This window comes from Leptodactylus fuscus, chromosome 4 (genome assembly GCF_031893055.1).
Source record: "Leptodactylus fuscus isolate aLepFus1 chromosome 4, aLepFus1.hap2, whole genome shotgun sequence".
In the NCBI taxonomy this organism is placed as follows: Eukaryota; Metazoa; Chordata; class Amphibia; order Anura; family Leptodactylidae; genus Leptodactylus; species Leptodactylus fuscus.
The window spans coordinates 58782252-58804310 of record NC_134268.1 but is presented as its reverse complement, the minus strand read 5'-3'; the positions used below and the strand labels follow the sequence as shown (position 1 = coordinate 58804310).

Here is a 22059-nt window from a genome sequence, read left to right as displayed (position 1 = left end):
ATCTAATAATATATTTCCTTAGAATTATTATTTCAAAGCTATATTGCACTCTTGTTTTTCATGAAAAATAATGTTACATACATACGATAAACTCTCTCTATATTATAAAAATTAATTCCTGTCTATCTGTCTGTCTGTCTGTTCTCTATGCACGACCAAACAACTGGACTGATCGTCACCAAATTTGGCACACGGATACTTCAGGTGTCCAGTAAGGTTTAAGACGAGAACCCAACTCAATCGGGCGTACAGTTCCGGAGATACAGCTTTCCCAAAACCCTGGCCCCCATTAGCCAAAACAAACCTGCAAGTCTTTCACTTATATCCCAACTGCCATACACACGGTCACTCCACATGCACAATCCAACACTAATATCCAAAATGAGATACACGCATCAGAGGATTAGATACACAAATCAGCACACAATATCACATGTCAGAGTATTAAATACGCGCGTCTGCACACAGTTCCACAAGCTGAAAGATTAGATACGCCCGTCTGCACACAGTTCCACAAGCTGAAGGATTAGATACGTGTGTCTGCACACAGTTCCACATGCCAGAGGATTAGATACGTGCGTCTGCACCCAGTTCCACACGCCAGAGGATTAGATATGCATGTCTGTACAAAGCACAACACGCCAAAAGATTATATACGTGCGTCTGCACACAGTTCCACATGCCAGAGGATTAGATACATGCGTCTACACAAAGTACCACACGCCAGAGGATTAGATACACACTTCAGCACACAGTATCACTCATCAGAGGATTAGATACACGCAACAGTATACAGTATCACACGCCAGAGGATTAGATGCGTGCAAAGTACCACATGGCTAAAGATTAGATACGCGCATCTGCACACAGTTCCACATGCCAGAAGATTAGATACATGCATCTGCACAAATTACCATATGCTGGAGGATTAGACACACAGGTTAGCACACAGTATCACATGCCAGAGGATTAGATACACGTGTCTGCACACAGTTCTACACACCAGAGGATTAGATGAACGCATCTGCACAAAGTAACACACGCCAAAAGATTAGATATGCATGGCTGCACACAGTTCCACATGCCAGAGGATTATATTCACGCAAAGTACAAAAGGCTAAAGATTCAGCTTGTGGAACTGTGTGCAGATGGGCATATCTAATCTTTCAGCTTGTGGAACTGTGTGCAGACGCGCGTATTTAATACTCTGACATGTGATACTGTGTGCTGATTTGTGTATCTAATCCTCTGATGCGTGTATCTCATTTTGGATATTAGTATTGGATTGTGCATGTGGAGTGAACGTGTGTATGGCAGTTGGGATATAAGTGAAAGACTTGCAGGTTTGTTTTGCAGGATTAGATAAGTGCCACTGCACACAATACCACAAGCCAGATGATTGGATACGCGCCAATGCACACAGTTACACACACTGCAGGATTAGATACATGCATCTACACACAATTCCACATGCCGGAGGATTAGATACGCACGTCTGCACACAGTTCCACATGCCACAAGATTAGATACGTGCGTCTACGCACAGTTCCACACGCCGGAGGATTAGATACCCGTGTCTGCACACAGTTAAACATGCCAGAGGATTAGATATGTGTGTCTGCACAAAGTACGACATGCTGGAGGATTAGATACACAAGTCAGCACACAGTACCACACACCAGAGGATTAGATACACGTGTCTGCACACAGTTCCACCTGCCAAAGGATTAGATATGCATGTCTGCACACAGTTCCACATGCCAAAGGATTAGATACGTGCGTCTGCTCAAAGTATGACACGCCAAAGGATTAAATACACAAGTCAATACACAGTATCATGCGCCAGAGGATTAGATACACGGGTCTTCACACAGCTGGATGGAGGATTAGATATGTATGTCTGCGTACAGTAGCACATGCTGGAGGATTAGATACACACGTCTTCACACAGTACCACATGCCGGCTGGAGGATTAGATATGTACATATGCACACAATACCACATGCAGGAGGTTTAGAGATGCACATCTGCATACAGTTCCACACGCCACAGGATAAATATGCACCACTGCACACAATACCACACACCGGAGGATTGGATACGTGCCAATGCACACAGTTACACACGCTGCAGGATTAGATAAGTGCATCTACACACAATTCCACATGCCAGAGGATTAGATACGCTAGTCTTCACACAGTTCCACACGCTGGAGGATTAGATACGTACCTCAACACATAGTACCACACACCAGAGGATTAGATATGCGTGTCTTCACACTGTTCCACACGCCGGAGGATTAGATATGTGAGTCTATACACAGTTACACATGCCGCAGGATTAGATACGTACGTCTTTACACAATACCACATGCTGGAGGATTAGATGGGCCTAAACAGGAGCGTGTCTCGAGCTGTGAAATCGGCAGCAAAATAGGTAATCTCGCTTCTTTTTTCCGCTACTAGCTAGCAGATAAAAATGCGATTACCTCCCATTAAAGTCAATGGAAGCCATTTTGCAGGCGGATTTTGAGGCGGATTCCACCTCAAAGTCCACCTGCAAAATACTCAGTGTGAACTAACCCTAAGGCTCCATGTAGTGGGCCAGAGCAAAAGCACTCTGTGGGAAAAACTGTGGCAGCAACACATTGCAGTTTTTCCCACAACATTTTCATGTAATATACCTATAGGGAAACTGACGGCATTTCCATAGGTATAACTGATATGCTACCATTTCCAAAGCCGCAATGGTTTTCGAAATCGCAACATGTACACTGTGCACATTTTGCCGCAGTATGGAGATGGGATTCGCTCGAGTTCCATCCACTATACAGTCACTGTAAAATGCTGTGTTTTTTTCCATGGCATTTCTGCCGTAGTTCCACAACATTTGCACCAAATGGGGCCCCAGCCTTACAGTGAAGGTGATCACTGTTACGAGTGCCAGGAATACAATTTTACTGTAAAAATTTCCTTGTCATCCAGACTTTGAGCCAAGTATCCTTGAGCATTAGGGCAATATTGATGTACTGTATATGTCTGCATGTCTACATAATATTAACCCATACTGTACATCAAAGTTTGCATCAGTATCAAACAAACCTAGGTCCATTAGATACAAAGGTCCATTGGATTTGGGAATAAATATCCATGTCAAGCTAACTCAGGCTTCAACTACAACCAGGACCGGCCCTGTTGTACATTCCACTTGTACTTTAGATTTTATATGCTAAAACAAGGTTAGTAAAAAAATTATAATAAATGCTCAGGTGTAAAATCTGCTGTGACAGTGATGCAAAAACGAACTCCCTGCAGGTTGTGAAGGACGGCTGTGCAATTAATCATATTAATTTAATTAATTCATCATTTCAAAGAATTATTGTGATTTTCATCAGAATCGTGAAATCGGTGATAGCTCTTATACATTTCGTGGAAGCTTTGTCTTCTCTGCTGCAAACCATGATGAATAGTTTCTTCACTGTAGCCAGTAGCTGGATGATAACATTTGCCAGCTTAACATTTTAGTGTCTTTAAGCAAAAACATAAAATTCAAGATTAAAATTGAGAATCGCCCATAGGCTTGAAAACAACTTTAATTTTATCTTTACAGACTTGACAGTGGGGCACGGTTTGGGGTGGTTGGGTGGCTCATAAGAAAACACAATAAATTGCATATTTAATTATTACATTTGTATATTGTAAGGGAATTGCTAAGACAGCAATTCCCAGAACTGTTAAACCCTGGGAGGGGCACAAGAGACAGTGAGCCCTAAGCTGAAGCCCCCCGCGTTCCCTTCCTATTGCCAGGCCCTATCCTAGGTAATAGGCGACAACCACAAGGACAATCCCTCCCTGAATATGTGAAACACAAAACGCAGACAAGACGAACAACAACAAAGGGAGGTCAGCTAGCAGGGTTCGGTAACAGGAGAGCGATGCAGTGCCAAATCGGAGTCAAGAGAATAGTCAATGAGAAAAGCCAAAGGTCAAGTATAATAGTATAAGCAAACAGGGACAGTAAGAGCAGGTATGCACACGGCAATAACAAGCACTGGTGTGAATGGGAACCAAGGCTAAATAGGGAGGAAGAACCCGCCCATGGAGTTCACAGAAAGGCAGCTGTCAATCACAGGGCAAGGCCAGATTAACCACTTAATGGACAGAGGCAACCTTAGCAGAAGACGGGTGTGGTGCAAATCCAATTAAGGACTAGAGCCGTGTTCACACAGTGCAACTAAAAACTTTAAGCAGATTCTCAAACTGCACACGCCTCCTGCGCCGCAGCATGCGAGCAGAGGGTGGTGCAGTGACCCGAACAGGCAGAGATGTTACATATATTTCCCTATACTTTATTGAGTAAGATCTCTTCATATCTTGCATAGCCTATTGGTGGTACTCACAGATCCCTTAATAAAAGTATGGGGAGGACAGGGTCCAATGCTCAATTAGGGGTGATATAAAGAGAGCTCCCTTAATAAAGTATAGGCCAGGAGGGTTTATCACACTGTAACTGTGCCCTAATAGTGCCCCCCACAGGTAATATTACCTGTATGGTGGGACTATTACCTCTGGGGGGCACTACTAGGGCACTGTCACAGTAAAACCGCCACCCAATAATGGATTGGTGCCAGCAGAACCACCTCAGGATTAATGTTGGGAAGACCAAGAAAATGGTGGTGGACTTTTGCAAGTGGAGACATGCTCCAAAACCAGTGGACATCCAGGGGACAGGTATTGAGATAGTCAACAGCTATAAGTATCTGGGTGTACTCCTCAATAATAAGCTGGACTGGGCTGATCACCTGGATGCGCTGCACAGAAAGGGTCACAGCAGGCTCTACCTGTTTAGGGGGCTGAGGGCTTTTGGAGTCCAGGGGCCACTTCTTTGGGCCTTTTCAATTCTGTAGTAGCATCAGCCATCTTCTTCGGAGTGGCCTGCTGGGAGAGTAGCTTATCAACCAGGGATAGGAATAGACTCGACAAGCTGATTAGAAGGGCCAGCTCTGTCCTGGGGAGCCCCCTGCACCCAGTACAGGTGGTGGGTGACAGAAGGATGCTGTCCATGGTGAGCTCCATGCGGGAGAACAACTCCCATCCCATGTATGAGATTGTGACAGCACTGGGCAGGACTGTAAGTGACTGACTGCTGCACTCTAAGTGTGAGAAGGGATGGTAGCAGAAGTCTTTCTGCAAATGGTGCCTCCACTTAAAAAAAATGCATGTATAACATTTTACATAAAAGCACTGAAAATGCCTTTATAAAAATCTTAAAGGAGTTGAGTTATGCTTTAATAGATGTTAGCAAATATGAGTATGTTGATCTGAAACAAAAGCATATAAGACACATTAAGAATACGCAGAATGCTGCTGTCCTGAAGCATTGAATGAATACGTTGTACTGTAAATGTAAGTATCAGCTAATATCCAAGGAGATTCGCTCACCGTATTCTGGTGCTAATGGTCAGCGGTTATTTATCTGCAATCACTTAGTACTTTTGACAAGTCACGAGGTCGGGTCAATATCTGTCATGTGCTAGTCAGAAATGTGTCCTATTTATTCTTCATTTGATCAATCACAAATACAATTTTTCAGAATCAGTTGTCTTTTTTGGTCAATACTCCAGGAGCGTTCTTTCTCTACAGCTATAGCCAGAATCTTTATATCCAGGACCCTGACTCTTTACTTTTTCCAAGGTGATATGCACTATGATCTAACACCAAGCATCTCCCCTGCTGTACTACATCACCTCCATGCGAGGAGCACATTATACTCCAATTAAAGTGAATATCATGAACATTAAATATAGCGAACATTAATATACCAGGAAAATATTAATTGGTAATTAAAACAGATGAACATTTAAGACATTTCACTAAAGGTCCCTTAACCAAGGTCTTCTGAAATGATTAACCTTTCCTTAAGTCAAATAAAACATGTAAAATACGTGTGAAGAGTTTTAGAAGTTTTACTACTTTTATCACCGCAAGAAAAGGGCATATGATTCAGTGTTTGGTTTATCAGACATATAATATAAAACTGAAAACAGATTCTATTTTTACTGAATTATTTTGTTCTTATGACAACCATTTCAACATGTTATATTTGGAACGTTGGAAGTCAACATCAAAAGTCCATTGTGGGAATCTTATCTGAGTTGGACATTAATCTTATTATACTGTCTATTATCCATAACTATGAGGATTATAAATGAAGATAATTGTGATTTTAATGTGATTAAGCAGTTTTTTTCTTACAAATTATTCCAGAATATTCTTTTTACAGTTGCTTGAATAGAAAAAAAAATCCTATTTTACTTTTTATCATTAATAATACTTGAATGGTTGTTATTGTAATTATAACTATTATAGCATTATTATTTTCATTAAATTGATGCCAATGCTTTACAAACATATAAATATTATTCTCCCAAAATGTTCTTTATTAACCTCCAGGTTGCTTTTGCATTATGATTTCGGAGATTATATCTGTCTAGCTTGTTGCTGTCTGTTCCTTCTTGTCTATATTTTAAAAAGGTTGTCCAGCTGATTAAATAAATAAATAAATAAAGTCACCATTCCCTAGCTGCTGCCATCCAGATGTCACCTATACCCACTTTACATGGTGGTCTCTGATTCTTGTGAGTGGAGGTGACCTCTCTTCCAATCACTGTATTGGGCTCATTGGTAATACAGTTACATAGTTACATAGTAGATGAGGTTGGACGAAGACATCAGTCCATCAAGTCCGACTTATAACCCTACAGTGACCTACTGTGTTGATCCAGAGGAAGGCAAAAAACTCCCATAAAGCTTATGTCATTTCAGGAGAAAAAAATTCCTTCCTGACTCCAATCTGGCAGTTAGTATAAAATCCCTGGATCAACGTGTCCTTAAAATCTAGAATCCATAACCCGTTATATTGTTCTTTTTCAATGGCATCTTCAGGGCACCCACACACTGTGAACAGATGGATGGTCCACAGAGACCACAAGTAGAAAGGCTAGTTTCATCTGCTGATAAGCACAAGCAGCTCTAAGGGTGCAATCACACAGAGGAAAATGGTGCTGAATTTTGTGGGATGAACAAACTGGCTTGGGTTGTACTATCCCAAGATTTTGGAGTTCAACATCAACAAATGATTTCCCATTAGACCACAGAGAATAATAATTGAACATTACACTGGTCAACAAATTTTCAAAAGTTGTTTGTTTCTGAAATGAAATGAGTCATTCCCTAATGATTTTTATGTGCTTTCAAATATCACAAGGAAAACTGTCAATTGGCTCTAGTTTCTATGATATCGAAGAGTTCTCATTTTACTGTTTTGTGAATTGCATAGAATATGATACATATTTATTACTTCTGCAATAATAGAGGTACTGTTTTTAAAATTTTGGAAATATATTCTTAGGAAACTTAGTTCTATCTAAAATCAACTATAATTTATAGTCATATCTAAGAATTTTTTACAAATGAAGTATGTTTATTGAACTTTGGAACGTAGATCCTTATTGAATTGCTATTCGGCTCCTTTACACACGTCTCTTGTATTCAGACATGGGATTGTCTCTGATAATTGTCCAGCAGTAGTCTGCAAGCATTGATGGGTTCCATTTACCCTGATATCTCTTTTCCATAGTCGCAATTTCCTGATAAAATCGTTCACCATGTTCATCGCTCACCGCTCCACAGTTTGGTGCAAAGAAGTCTAGATGAGAGTGTAAGAAATGAATCTTTAAAGACATGTTACATCCCTGGTTTTTATATGCCTTCAGGAGATTTTCAACCAACTCTTCATAATTATCTGCTTTGGTGTTTCCCAAGAAATTAGTCACGACTAACTTGAATGCCTCCCATGCAGTTGTTTCTTTGCCACGCAGCAAATGGTAAAACTCATCATCTTGAAGAAGCATACGAATCTGAGGACCAATAAAGACTCCTGCTTTTATCTTCGCTTCACTCAACCTTGGAAACTTACAGAGGAGATATTTGAATGCCTCTTCATTTCTATCCATTGCCTTTACAAAATTCTTCATAAGACCAAGCTTGATATGTAAAGGAGGTAACAGAATCTTTCCTGCTTGATCAAGTGCTGGATGCATAACATTTTTAGCCCCTGGCTGCAGTGACTTTCTGAGTGGCCAGTCTCTTTTCTTGTAGTGTTCTGATCTTGCACGACTGTCCCACTCACATAGGAAGCAGCAGTACTTGGTGTATCCTCCCTGTAGACCAAGCACTAGCGCTACCACCTTCAAGTCACCACAGAGCACCACAGATGTTGATCATAGTTTATGCATCTCAAGAGCTCTTTCATGTTGTTATAGGTTTCCTTCATGTGAACAGCATAACCAATTGGAACTGATGGTAGTGCATTGCCATTGTGAAGTAAGACAGCTTTAAGACTTAGGTTTGATGAATCGATAAATAGCCTCCACTCACGGGGGTTATAGCGGATTTTGAGAGCATCCATTAAACTACAAACGTTATTGCATACAACAAGATCACCCTCCATGAAGAAGAATTGGACAAGAGACTGTTGACGGTTCCTAAAGAAAGAAATTCGAACATCATCTGCCAACAGATTCCACTGTTGTAGTCTGGAACCTAAGAGCTCGGCCTTACTCTTGGGCAGGTCTAGATCTCTAACAAGATCGTTAAGTTCACTTTGCGATATAAGGTGCGGTTCAGTGGAGAGTGATGCAGGAAAGTCTGGATCTGACGAGGTAGATGGTTCATGACAAACTCCTTCTTCTTCCTCGTTAGTGGAATCGAGCGAGAATGTTTCTGGAGCATTTGGAACTGGCAATTCTTCAGAATGAGCTACTGGGCGTATCACAGATGGAATATTCGGATACTGTAAAGTCCACTTCTTTCTTTTTGAAATTCCTTTCCCAATTGGAGGCACCTTGCAGAAGTAGCAATTGTCACTATGGTCAGATGGCTCTCTCCAGACCACTGGCACTGCAAACGGCATAGACTGTCTCTTCCGGTTCAATCACTGTCTGAGATTTGAAGAACATGTATTACAGCATATGTGTGGAGCCCAACTCTTTTCCTGGTTGCCTATTTTGCAGCCAAAATACAGGTGGTAGGCTTTCTTAACCAAATATAAATAGAAATATAAAATGCACGTCTATATCATGAAAAGTAAAGCCAATTTTAAAATTTTAGTATCAATTTCAATCTCAGCACCCCAAAATTAGTTAAGAACAACTGGTTTGATGCCCGAAACATTTTGGCTCTTGACCAGTGTTATCAGAGATGCAGTATAGTAATACAGCTGATATTCCTTACCTCTCCTTTCCTTACCCCTCTGGGTCTCCAGCATGGCATTCAAACTTTTTTTTAGAACATTTGTTATTTTCTTCCATCCGCTTGGGTGACATGAGCGGCATTGAGAAATCTCTGAGGCCTGTGATAGGTAACGCTTGGCACGTCAATGTCATAGCGTTTGCGTCAAAACGATTTGACATCAAAGTGCGCCATGTCATGTCACCGTCCTCAGTTATATCCTAGGGTTGCTGAAAATGAGAAACAAGATCTGACACCACAATGAAGCTGCAGAGATGTGACAAAAGTTGAGTATAAGCTGTTTATTATTTTTCCAGGGTTTAATAATAACTCTTCTGGTTTGGTTCGGACTGAACTGAAACTTGCAGTAGAACCTTGCAAATATATGAGGTTTGCACATCACTAGTGATATGCCATGACTGTATGGTACTAATAATTGTTTCTCGTGTAGGTACTTTATTTCATAACTGTATAGGTATACCGTATATTATTTTCTGTGTGTCTTGGGATTGTGCCCTGATCTTTTATAACCCTACTAATGCTCCTTAAGTGGTAGAAAGCAGTACTTAAGCTATTTGCATAGCACCCTTGAAAAATACAGGATTTAACTAAGTTGTTGTTTGAATATTTCAGTGTTTGGGGCCCCCACCTTGAATTTTCCCAGGGTCATATGTTGGCTAAATCCTACCCTATCATCATATCAGCTAGACTCTTGGTAGATTTAGATTTATGTTATAATTGTAAGGAAATGTTACAGAATATTGAGGGATCCAGTCGCTGTCATAAGAAGGCTAATTGTTACTTTTTCCTAATTTCTAAAGAAAATAATTCTCAAATCTATAAATTCTAAATCATGAGACCCGGAGGACCTATGTGTATTCATGAAACCCTCTGCCTCCTGTTGAATAGACATTTTCTCAGTATGTTGCAAACATGTAAAATGCACAGGAAGTAGAAGAAGAAAATAAATCAAGGACATCCTGTAGTTTATTGTGCAACACTATATGGAGCTGCATGTAGTATGATAAAATACAGTACAGAGAATATTTGATCTGCGCTGGAGACATATCACATCGGTGTAAACTGCGGGAAACCTTTAGAAACAGGGCAGCATACAAACATGATTGTCTTACATTTTTGTTATGAACTTTAAAAAAAGTACACACATGAAAACCTCTTCCTGCACCACATAAATTACCGCAAGGTATACAGTCCTATGAAAAAGTTTGGGCACCCCTATTAATCTTAATCATTTTTAGTTCTAAATATTTTGGTGTTTATAACAGCCATTTCAGTTTGATATATCTAATAACTGATGGACACAGTAATATTTCAGGATTGAAATGAGGTTTATTGTACTAACAGAAAATGCGCAATATGCATTAAACCAAAATTTGACCGGTGCAAAAGTATGGGCACCTCAACAGAAAAGTGACATTAATATTTAGTACATCCTCCTTTTGCAAAGATAACAGCCTCTAGTCGCTTCCTCTAGCTTCTAATCAGTTCCTGGATCCTGGATGAAGGTATTTTGGACCATTTCTTTCTACAAAACAATTCAAGTTCAGTTAAGTTAGATGGTCGCCGAGCATGGACAGCCCGCTTCAAATCATCCCACAGATGTTCAATGATATTCAGGTCTGGGGACTGGGATGGCCATTCCAGAACATTGTAATTGTTCCTCTGCATGAATGCCTGAGGATTTGGAGCGGTGTTTTGGATCATTGTCCTGCTGAAATATCCATCCCCGGCGTAACTTCAACTTCGTCACTGATTCTTGAACATTATTCTCAAGAATCTGCTGATACTGAGTGGAATCCATGCGACTCTCAACTTTAACAAGATTCCCGGTGCCGGCATTGGCCACACAGCCCCAAAGCATGATGGAACCTCCACCAAATTTTACAGTGGGTAGCAAGTGTTTTTCTTGGAATGCTGTTTCTTTTTGGACGCCATGCATAACGCCTTTTTTTATAACCAAACAACTCAATCTTTGTTTCCAAAATGAAGTTGGCTTCTCCAAATGTGCTTTTGCATACCTCAGGCAACTCTATTTGTGGCGTACGTGCAGAAACGGCTTCTTTCTCATCACTCTCCCATACAGCTTCTCCTTGTGCAAAGTGCGCTGTATTGCTGACTGATGCACAGTGACACCATCTGCAGCAAGATGATGCTGCAGCTCTTTGGAGGTGGTCTGTGGATTGTCCTTGACTGTTCTCACCATTTTTCTTCTCTGCCTTTCTGATATTTTTCTTGGCCTGCCACTTCTGGGCTTAACAAGAACTGTCCCTGTGGTCTTCCATTTCCTTACTATGTTCCTCACAGTGGAAACTGACAGGTTAAATCTCTGAGACAACGTTTTGTATCCTTCCCCTGAACAACTATGTTGAACAATCTTTGTTTTCAGATCATTTGAGAGCGGGCTGTCCATGTTCGGCGACCATCTAACAACTGAACTTGAATTGTTTTGTAGAAAGAAATGGTCCAAAATACCTTCATCCAGGATCCAGGAACTGATTAAAAGCTACAGGAAGCAACTAGAGGCTGTTATCTTTGCAAAAGGAGGATGTACTAAATATTAATGTCACTTTTCTGTTGAGGTGCCCATACTTTTGCACCGGTCAAATTTTGGTTTAATGCATATTGCACATTTTCTGTTAGTACAATAAACCTCATTTCAGTCCTGAAATATTACTGTGTCCATCAGTTATTAGATATATCAAACTGAAATGGCTGCTGCAAACACCAAAATATTTAGAACTAAAAATGATTAAGATTAATAGGGGTGCCCAAACTTTTTCATAGGACTGTATTTAATATAGTGCACACATCAGAAAAGCTCTGACTGTATATAATAGTAAATAAATAGGATTACATTAGTGTGTGAATATCTTAAGACTGTTGTTTCTAAGATGGAGAAAAATAAATAAAAAATCAGGATATGATGGAGTGCCACTCAGGAGACTCAGGAATGAGTATATATAACGTTATTGGTTCCAAAACACAGATAAAAGGCTACACGTTTCGACACTGGACTGGCGTCTTCTTCAGGCCAATGTAAAGTGCACTGTCAGAGCGTGGGAACCAACTTTTATATTGGACTGTGTCTATACATGTTTCCTATGGTGGGCAGGACAAGATACACAGTTTTTCATTTGAGAGATTTTTCTGAATGTAATCATGCTTTAAGAATCTACACCGTAAAAAATATTTTAAAATGGCCTGCCTGAACATATAAACTTTGAAACTGGAGAAACTAGAGGCTTGGCTAGGCTTTGGCACAACATTGAAGTGGACCACTTTACCCAGTTATACCAATATTACCCCTATATTGTGACAATGTGGTGGTAGATACCTGCTTTACATTGAACTCTATAGAGAATATAAGAAGCTATAGGTGATGACCCAGTGGCCTAATGGATAAGGCATCAGCCTCCGGAGCTGGGGATTGTGGGTTCGAGTCCCATCTGGGTCGGTCCAGAATTATGCTTTTAAAATTCAGTATCTCAGAGACCATCCCCTCTGAGTATTTTCAAGACAATATCTTCACATTTCCAAATCCAGGAAAAAATGAATCACACTTGGCCAACCTTCACCCAATCTCCAATTACAACCTTTTTGCAAAAATATTAACCAATAATATGGCTAATATGGTGTCTAAATCTCTACACCATACAGTAATTCTTATGCACATGACCATTATACAGCTAAAAAATATATACACTCTACTGTACCTCTGCATGCATCCAATGCATCCAATTTCATCAAGGGCAGCACGGTGGCTCAGTGGTTAGCCTTGCAGCACTGGAGTCCTAGGTTCAAATCCTGCCAAGGGCAACATCTGCAAGGAGTTTGTATGTTCTCCCCGTGTTTGCGTGGGTTTCCTCTGGGTACTCTGGTTTCCTCCCACACACTAAAGACATACTGATAGGGAATATAGCTTGTGAGCCCTATATGGGACAGTGACTGACAATATCTGTAAAGCGCTGTGGAATATGATGGCGCTATATAAGTAAGCATAATAATCAGGTGCCAGTATTAGTAGATATCATTTATGCTTCTTACTTTAGAATGACAATTCTACTGTACAATAATACACAAATAAGAAGCGTTACTAATCTAATAAATGAGTTCAATAAGTATAATTAAAGGAGATGTCTCTTCACAGACACAGATGACATAACCCAGTAGAAAAATATTCCTTCAGCACAAGAGGTCTATAGTAAAACTTGACTTTTATTGGAAAAATATAAAAAATAGGTACCAGACATAGGAAAAAAAGATGTAGAAAAACTTACATGGTCAATTCCAAGTATGCATGTATGGTTGAAGACAGACAAGCCTACGCGTTTCGGGACATCCGTCCCTTACTCATGGCAATATAGTATTGCCATGAGTAAGGGACGGATGTCCCGAAACGCGTAGGCTTGTCTGTCTTCAACCATACATGCATACTTGGAATTGACCATGTAAGTTTTTCTACATCTTTTTTTCCTATGTCTGGTACCTATTTTTTATATTTTTCCAATAAAAGTCAAGTTTTACTATAGACCTCTTGTGCTGAAGGAATATTTTTCTACTGGGTTCTTGCATTGTTCCACCCCAGCCGGGGGTGTATTTTTTCGTGCACTCTTGGTCTAGCTGATTCTCTTTAAGATTTATGGTGAGCTGTGGACTGTGTTTTTTCTTGTACAGATGACATAGCCTAGCTAAGTGTCATGGGAATCACAGTGATCAGTCCTCTGGCAATCCCTAGAATGTAGTGGCAACAGCAATAGGAAAGCACTACGCCGCTTATCTCCTGTCACTACCACTTTACTTTTCACAATTTCTCTGATGATACAAACCCCATAACATTGTAATTTCAAGAAAAAAATGGAATATATTTAATGGGAAAACAATAGATATAATGTATGAAGAAATTTTGACATAAAAGCAACAACAAACGTCTCAGAGGTTGTGTTAAGTTGTGTTTCATCACATTTATATAGATTCAGTAAAGAAAGTGGATTATGTGATATGTGAAAACAAAAATATGCAAGTAAACTTTTTTCTTATCTTAGTCCCTCTCACAGTTCAATGATCTAGAAGGGTTAACTGTAGATGGCTGGTTTGTACGGAGTCCATCAGTATATATTGGACCATAATTTGATTTTGTTGGTCCTAGGGGTCTGAGTACATGGAGGCTCTATTTCCATTGGAATATAGCCCAGCAGAAAGTTTTATTCTTATGGCAGATTTATTTTTTTGAGAGAGTGGTACACATTTTATTTGGAATCATTGGTGGGGTTTCTTGTATAGCCAACAGGAGATTAAGATAGTTTGTTGAAAATCACGCTTATCTTTAAGAGTCTTACCTTAGAGCAGGGGTGCCCAATACATCAATCACGATCTACCGGGCGATCACAATGGACGTATGGGTCGATCGCGGGATGCAGCCAGGGATACCCGGTGTCTGCTTGTTCACAGTGCAGGCTGAGAGTCGATTCTCAGCCTGCGCTGTGAACAAGCACTCTGGACACTTGCAGGCCGCTCTTAGGGATGGAGGGGCCGGGGTGCTGCTTGTTCACAGCGCAGGTTGAGAGTCATCTACGGACACTGGCAGGTGGGGCTGCCGCAGCCCCAGCCTACCAGTGTCCAGAGATAACTCTCAGCCTGCGCTGTGAACAAGCAGACAGCGGGGATCCCTGGGCGGCCACAGAACGCCGCTGTCTCCTGCTCTCACGCTCCGCCCGGCCCCACCCACAGACACGCCCTGGCCCCACCCACAAGAAGTGGGTAGTAGATCTTTCGACTTGGTCATGTTATAAAGTAGCTCACATGCTGACAAAGTGTGAGCACCCCTGCCTTAGAGGAAGTTGAATTTGGTTATCATTATTATTGTTTATTTATATAGCACCATTAATTCCATGGTGCTATACATTATTTATTTATTAATTTTGCTTACTTGTATAGCGCCATCATATTCCGCAGTGCTTTACAGACATTGGCAGTCACTGTCCCATATAGGGCTCACCGGAGTACCTGGAGGAAACCCACGCAAACACAGGGAGAACATACAAACTCCTTGCAGATGTTGTCCTTGGCAGGATTTGAACCCAGGACTCCAGCGCTGCAAGGCTGCAGTGCTAACCACTGAGCCACCATGCTGCACCATTATTGTATTAATTCCATTGTGCTGTACATTATTATATTAATTCCATGGTGCTTCTTTACATTTGAGGGTTTACATATGGTACACAAAATATACAGAACAAATACAATGTTAACATTGACCGACTGGTACAGTGGGATAGAGGCCCACAGGGGATTAGAGTCTATAAGGGAAGAGGGATAGAGACAGAAGGTGAGGGGAGAGACTGTTCAGATAGTGGAGTGGTGACAGTAGTGTTATTGGAGATTGTAGGCCTTCCTGAATAGGTGGGTTACAAACTTGGTTACAAAAATCCAGGACTATGGAAAAATAAAATTTAGGAGGTATCTTTGTGATAGGTTAAAAAAGTATTTTTTTGGCAGATAATCTTATTCTATCTCGAAAGTTGGTTTTTTTTTGTACTTTTTTTTTTTCCTCTGACTGGCCGCTTGGGGATGGGAGTAAGTTTGGTATGATCTTAGAATTTTGTAATATAATTTTTATTCATTTACTAGAGGGAGGACCCGGCTTCGCACGGGTATATTACATGTTATGTTTGTGTAGTGGCCCCATAAGAATTGTCCAATTGCACTGGTGTATTTTGTATGTTGTTTGTGTGTATGTCCATAAGCGTCATGTGATTATGTGTATCTCATTTTGGATGACAGTGAAAAACCTGTGATCAGTTGTTATGGATACCTGGAGTAAAGCTGTATCTAATCCTTCCCCATGCAGTACTGTGTTTAGATGCAAGTATCTAATCCTTGTTGGTGTGGTACTGTGTGCAGATGTGTGTATCTAATCCTCCCCGGTGTGGCATTGTGTGAAGAGGCACGTATCTAATCCTCCGGTAAATGAAACTTTGTGCAGACGTGCATATCTAATCTTACGGCATGTGGTACTATGTGCAGACTCGTGTATCTAATCCTCTGGCATGTGGTACTGTGTGCAGACAGGTGTATCTAATCCCTGGTGTGAGGTACTGTGTGCAGATGTGCGTATCTAATCCTCCCCTGTGTGGTACTGTGTGCTGAGATGCGTATCTAATTATCTGGCATGTGGTACTGTGTGCAGATGCATGTATCTAATCCTCCAAAGTGTGGTACTGTGTTCACACACACGTATCTAATCCTCCCCTGTGTGGTATTGTGTGAAGAGGCGCGTATCTAATCCTTCGGCGTGTGGAACTATGTGTAGACGCGCGTATCTAATCCTACTGCATGTGGTACTGTGTGCAGACGCGTGTATCTAATCCTATGGCGTGTACAACTGTGTGAAGATGTGCGTATCTAATCGTCTGACATGTGGAACTGTAAGCAGACGCGCGTATCTAATCCTACGGCATGTGGTACTGTGTGCACACGTGCTTATCTAATCCTCTGGTGTGTGGAACTGTGTGCAGATGCACGTATCTAATCCTCCCCTGTGTGGTATTGTGTGATGAGGCGTGTATCTAATCCTACGGCGAGTGGAACTGTGTGTAGACGCGCGTATCTAATCCTACGGCATGTGGTACTGTGTGCAGATGCGCGTATCTAATCCTCTTGCGTGTGGTACTGTGTAATGAGACGCGTATCTAATTCTCTGGCTTGTGGTACTGTGTGCAGAGGCTTGTATCTAATCCTCCAAAGTGTGGTACTGTATGCAGACACACGTATCTAATCCTTCCCTGTGTGGTATTGTGTGAAGAGTCGCATATCTAATCCTACGGTGTGTGGAACTGTGTGTAGACGCGCGTTTCTAATCCTTTGGCGTGTGGTACTGTGTGCAGATGCGCGTATTTAATTCTTCCCTGTGTGGTACTGTGTGCTGATGCGCGTATCTAATTCTCTGGCTTGTGGTACTGTGTGCAGAGGCATGTATCTAATCCTCCAAAGTGTGGTACTGTATGCAGACACACGTATCTAATCCTCCCCTGTGTGGTACTGTGTGAAGAGGTGCGTATCTAATCCTACGGCATGTGGAACTGTGTGTAGATGCGCATATCTAATCCTCCCCTGTGTGGTACTGTGTGCAGATGCACATATCTAATCCTCTGGCATGTGGTACTGTGTGCAGATGTGCGTATCTAATCCTCCCCCGTGTGGTACTGTGTGCTGAGACATGTATGTAATTCTCTGGCTTGTGGTACTGTGTGCAGAGGCATGTATCTAATCCTCCAAAGTGTGGTACTGTGTGCAGACACACGTATCTAATCCTCCCCTATGTGGTATTGTGTGAAGAGGCAAGTATCTAATCCTACGGCATGTGGAACTGTGTGTAGATGCATGTATCTAATCCTACGGCATGTGGTACTGTGTGCAGATGTGCATATCTTATGCTCTGGTGTGTGGAACTATGTGCAGATGCGTGTATCCAATCCTTTGGCATGTGGTACTGTGTGCAGACGCATGTATCCAATCCCCCGGCGTGTGGTACTTTGTGCAGACGCGTGTATCTAATCCTTCGGCATGTGGAACTGTGTGCAGAAGCGCGTATTTAATCCTCTGGTGTGTGGGACTGTGTGCAGACGCGTGTATCTAATCCTATAGCGAGTGATACTGTGTGCTGATCTGTGTATCTAATCCTCTGATGCGTGTATCTCTGCTTGGATATCAGTGTTGTATTGTGCATGTGGAGTGACCATGTGTATTGCAGTTGGAATATGAGTGAAAGACTTGCAGGTTTGTATTGGCTAAGGGGGGGGGGGCATTGTGTTTGGAATGCTGTATCTCAGCAACGGTACGTCCGAGCGAGTTGGAGTCTCGTCTTAAACCTTCCCGGATATCTGAAGTATCTCTGTACCAAATTTGGTGAAGATCGGTCCAGTCGTTTGGTTCGCATTAGAGCACAGACAGACAGACAGACAGACAGACAGACAGACAGAAATTCATTTTTATAATATAGGGAGATTTATTGTACCCTTAACTACCCCAACATCTGCTTTTGGGGAAACCCTTATACACAACAGATGACTGATCAGCCCTACTGAAATAGGGTTTGGTCAATGCATATCTAATGTGTATGGCAAGCTCAATAGAGCAGAATGGCAGAGAATGTGTTTGTGACTCTAATGAATTAAATAATTTCCCCTTCGTTTTAATAGAACTATTAAGGCTTGGGGATGTAGAATTCTCTTGGCCAGGACTGCATGGTTATAGTAGAGCATCATAGACTTCATTCAACAATAATAAGAGTGCAAACTCATGGAAACCCAAGGGTCCCATTTTTTGACATGCATGGCTAAAAGCTCCCTTAGCTTACAATCCCTTGTGCTGCTAAATTCCGATATCTGTAGATAACTAAACAACATAAAGGAGTATACTCTGTCATTGTTTTAAAGCTTTGCTTACTTGTTTCCTAATCATATGTTATTGTTATCGGCTGCTCCCCTCTGCCAGTCCCTCCACTGGCTACCTATAGCCCAGCGAATTGAGTTCAAGCTACTAACGCTAACATACAAAGCCATCCACAACCTGTCCCCTCCATATATCTCTGACCTCATCTCCCGCTACCTGCCCACATGTAACCTCAGATCCTCCAATGACCTCCTACTCCGCTCTGCTCTCATCCGCTCCTCACACAACCATCTCCAAGACTTCTCCCGTGCATCCCCCATACTCTGGAACTCCTTACCACGACACATAAGACTGACCCCCACAATCACAGAATTCAAGAAGGCCCTGAAGACTCACCTATTCAGGAAGGCCTACAACCCCCAATAACACTATCACCGCACTGACATCTGTACAGTCTCCCCCTCTCCTTCTGTCTCTACCCCCTTCCCCCATAGATTGTAAGCCCTCGCGGGCAGGGCCCTCTACCCCACTGTGCCAGCCGATCACTGTTAGTATGATATGTACCTGTATATTTTGTGTATTGTATGTAACCCCCAAATGTAAAGCACCATGGAATTAATGGTGCTATATAAATAAACAATAATAATAATAATAATAATAATAATTGATGTACTTGGCTATTTGTGGCAGTCTCATAGACAGTGAATAAAGCAGTATTGTGCATGCCAGATCCGAAATTTCATTCAGATGGAAGAACAGGACTCACTCTTGTCGACCAGCATCTTATTCCCTGTGGATAAGGAATAACATTAAAATAGGGCCAACCCCTTTAAATCTTCTGTATTTTTAATGTGTACAAAAATTAATGTAGTCAATAAGAATATACGTTCCCGGACAATAAAACCTTCACCACAAGCAAGCAGTTTCAAGACATTGCTTTATTTAGTGCTTATTACGACTTACTTTCTTTAGTCAGCAATTACAGTTTGTCACTTTTAAGATCATGAAATCTTCAGTAAAGCTCTGTCGTTGGATGGATTGTTCAATTTACTTTTCACTTGCATAGCAATAAATGACACTTAATAAAAATAAAAGATGAAAGTTGCATATAAGGAAACAATGTTAGTAGCAACAAAGGAAAACTTCTGTGCAGTAAAGTTATGTTTGTTTTTCGGAAGTTTTATGTGTAATTTTCAGATAAAATTCACAAGCTGGAAGATTTCGCTGTCTGTTACAGATACGCATAGTTGGGTGAGAATATAATATAAGTTACTTTTAGAAGTATTTTTCTACAATAAATTCTGTGAAGATGTGACAAGTTTTCGATTGGGTTCACACTAGCGCTTGGTTTCTGTTGGCGGTTTCCGACCCCCATTCCGCTGGAAAAGTTTGGAGAGAAATGTCCTACAAGCAGGACTTGTCTCCCTGTATTTTTTTCGAGTAGATAGATAGATAGATAGATAGATAGATAGATAGATAGATAGATAGATCAATAAGGAAAGTGCTTTGGGAGGTGTCTCACCTTGTATGGGCTTTGATCTCAGTTCTAGATTCCAGCAGTCACTTTTCCCCTCATTTGTCTATAAATGAAACAGAAAATTAGATGAAAATGGGGCTTCAAAGCTGAATAACAGAGTCATATTTGCAAAGTGTAGAATCACCTCTGTAAGGCATTGTTAATAAGTTTATAACCAAATTAGTGCAGAAGAAGTCACAGAAGGTAACTAATGTATTGAACAGATTTATGTATGTACATACACTCACCGGCCACTTTATTAGGTACACCATGCTAGTAACGGGTTGGACCCCCTTTTGCCTTCAGAACTGCCTCAATTCTTCATGGCATAGATTCAACAAGGTGCTGGAAGCATTCCTCAGAGATTTTGGTCCATATTGACATGATGGCATCACACAGTTGCCGCAGATTTGTCGGCTGCACATCCATGATGCGAATCTCCCGTTCCACCACATCCCAAAGATGCTCTATTGGATTCAGATCTGGTGACTGTGGAGGCCATTGGAGTACAGTGAACTCATTGTCATGTTCAAGAAACCAGTCTGAGATGATTCCAGCTTTATGACATAGCGCATTATCCTGCTGAAAGTAGCCATCAGCTGTTGGGTACATTGTGGTCATAAAGGGATGGACATGGTCAGCAACAATACTCAGGTAGGCTTTGGCGTTGCAACGATGCTCAATTGGTACCAAGGGGCCCAAAGAGTGCCAAGAAAATATTCCCCACACCATGACACCACCACCACCAGCCTGAACCGTTGATACAAGGCAGGATGGATCCATGCTTTCATGTTGTTGATGCCAAATTCTGACCCTACCATCCGAATGTCGCAGCAGAAATCGAGACTCATCAGACCAGGCAACGTTTTTCCAATCTTCAATTGTCCAATTTCGATGAGCTTGTGCAAATTGTAGCCTCAGTTTCCTGTTCTTAGCTGAAAGGAGTGGCACCCGGTGTGGTCTTCTGCTGCTGTAGCCCATCTGCCTCAAAGTTGGACGTACTGTGCGTTCAGAGATGCTCTTCTGGCTACCTTGGTTGTAACGGGTGGCTATTTGAGTCACTGTTGCCTTTCTATCAGCTCGAACCAGTCTGGCCATTCTCCTCTGACCTCTGGCATCAACAATGCATTTCTGCCCACAGAACTGCCGCTCACTGGATGTTTTTTCTTTTTCGGACCATTCTCTGTAAACCCTAGAGATGGTTGTGCGTGAAAATCCCAGTAGATCAGCAGTTTCTGAAATACTCAGACCAGCCCTTCTGGCACCAACAACCATGCCACGTTCAAAGGCACTCAAATCACCTTTCTTCCCCATACTGATGCTCGGTTTGAACTGCAGGAGATTGTCTTGACCATGTCTACATGCCTAAATGCACTGAGTTGCCGCCATGTGATTGGCTGATTAGAAATTAAGTGTTAACGAACAGTTGGACAGGTGTACCTAATAAAGTGGCCGGTGAGTGTATGTTTGTATACTTTTACTATACAATGGGGAACTCTCCAAGGTGAAGAGTGACGAGCCACTAAAACCTTCAACTTTCACTTTCCAAGACTCAGTTTACGCTGGGTTCACACCAGCGCTTGATTTCCGTTTTCATGTTTCCGTCTTCTGCAGACAGAAGACAGAAACCTGTCAGACCATGTCCGGCCATGAGCGCTGGTGAGCGTTTTGTGCTCTCCCCTGTGAAACCATTTTTTTTTTAACCGGACACAAAGTCCTACATGTCCGACTTTGTGTCTGGTTATAAAAAAAAACGGTTTTGCCGCGGAGAACACAAAATGTTCACGGGCGCTCATGGCCAGACACTTTTCAAACCCATTCAAATGAATAGTTTTGAAAAAT

At 41.6% G+C, this 22059-nt stretch overlaps 1 protein-coding gene and 1 non-coding gene across 2 annotated transcripts in view; one reads left to right on the top strand and one right to left on the bottom strand.

Annotated features, from left to right (window-relative positions):
• Positions 1-22059, bottom strand: part of LOC142200299 (transcription elongation factor A protein 1-like) — a 524101-nt gene that overhangs the window by 106400 nt on the left and 395642 nt on the right. The window lies entirely within an intron of this gene.
• Positions 12693-12765, top strand: TRNAR-CCG (transfer RNA arginine (anticodon CCG)). Its single transcript has one exon. It is a non-coding gene; the product is annotated as a tRNA-Arg (tRNA).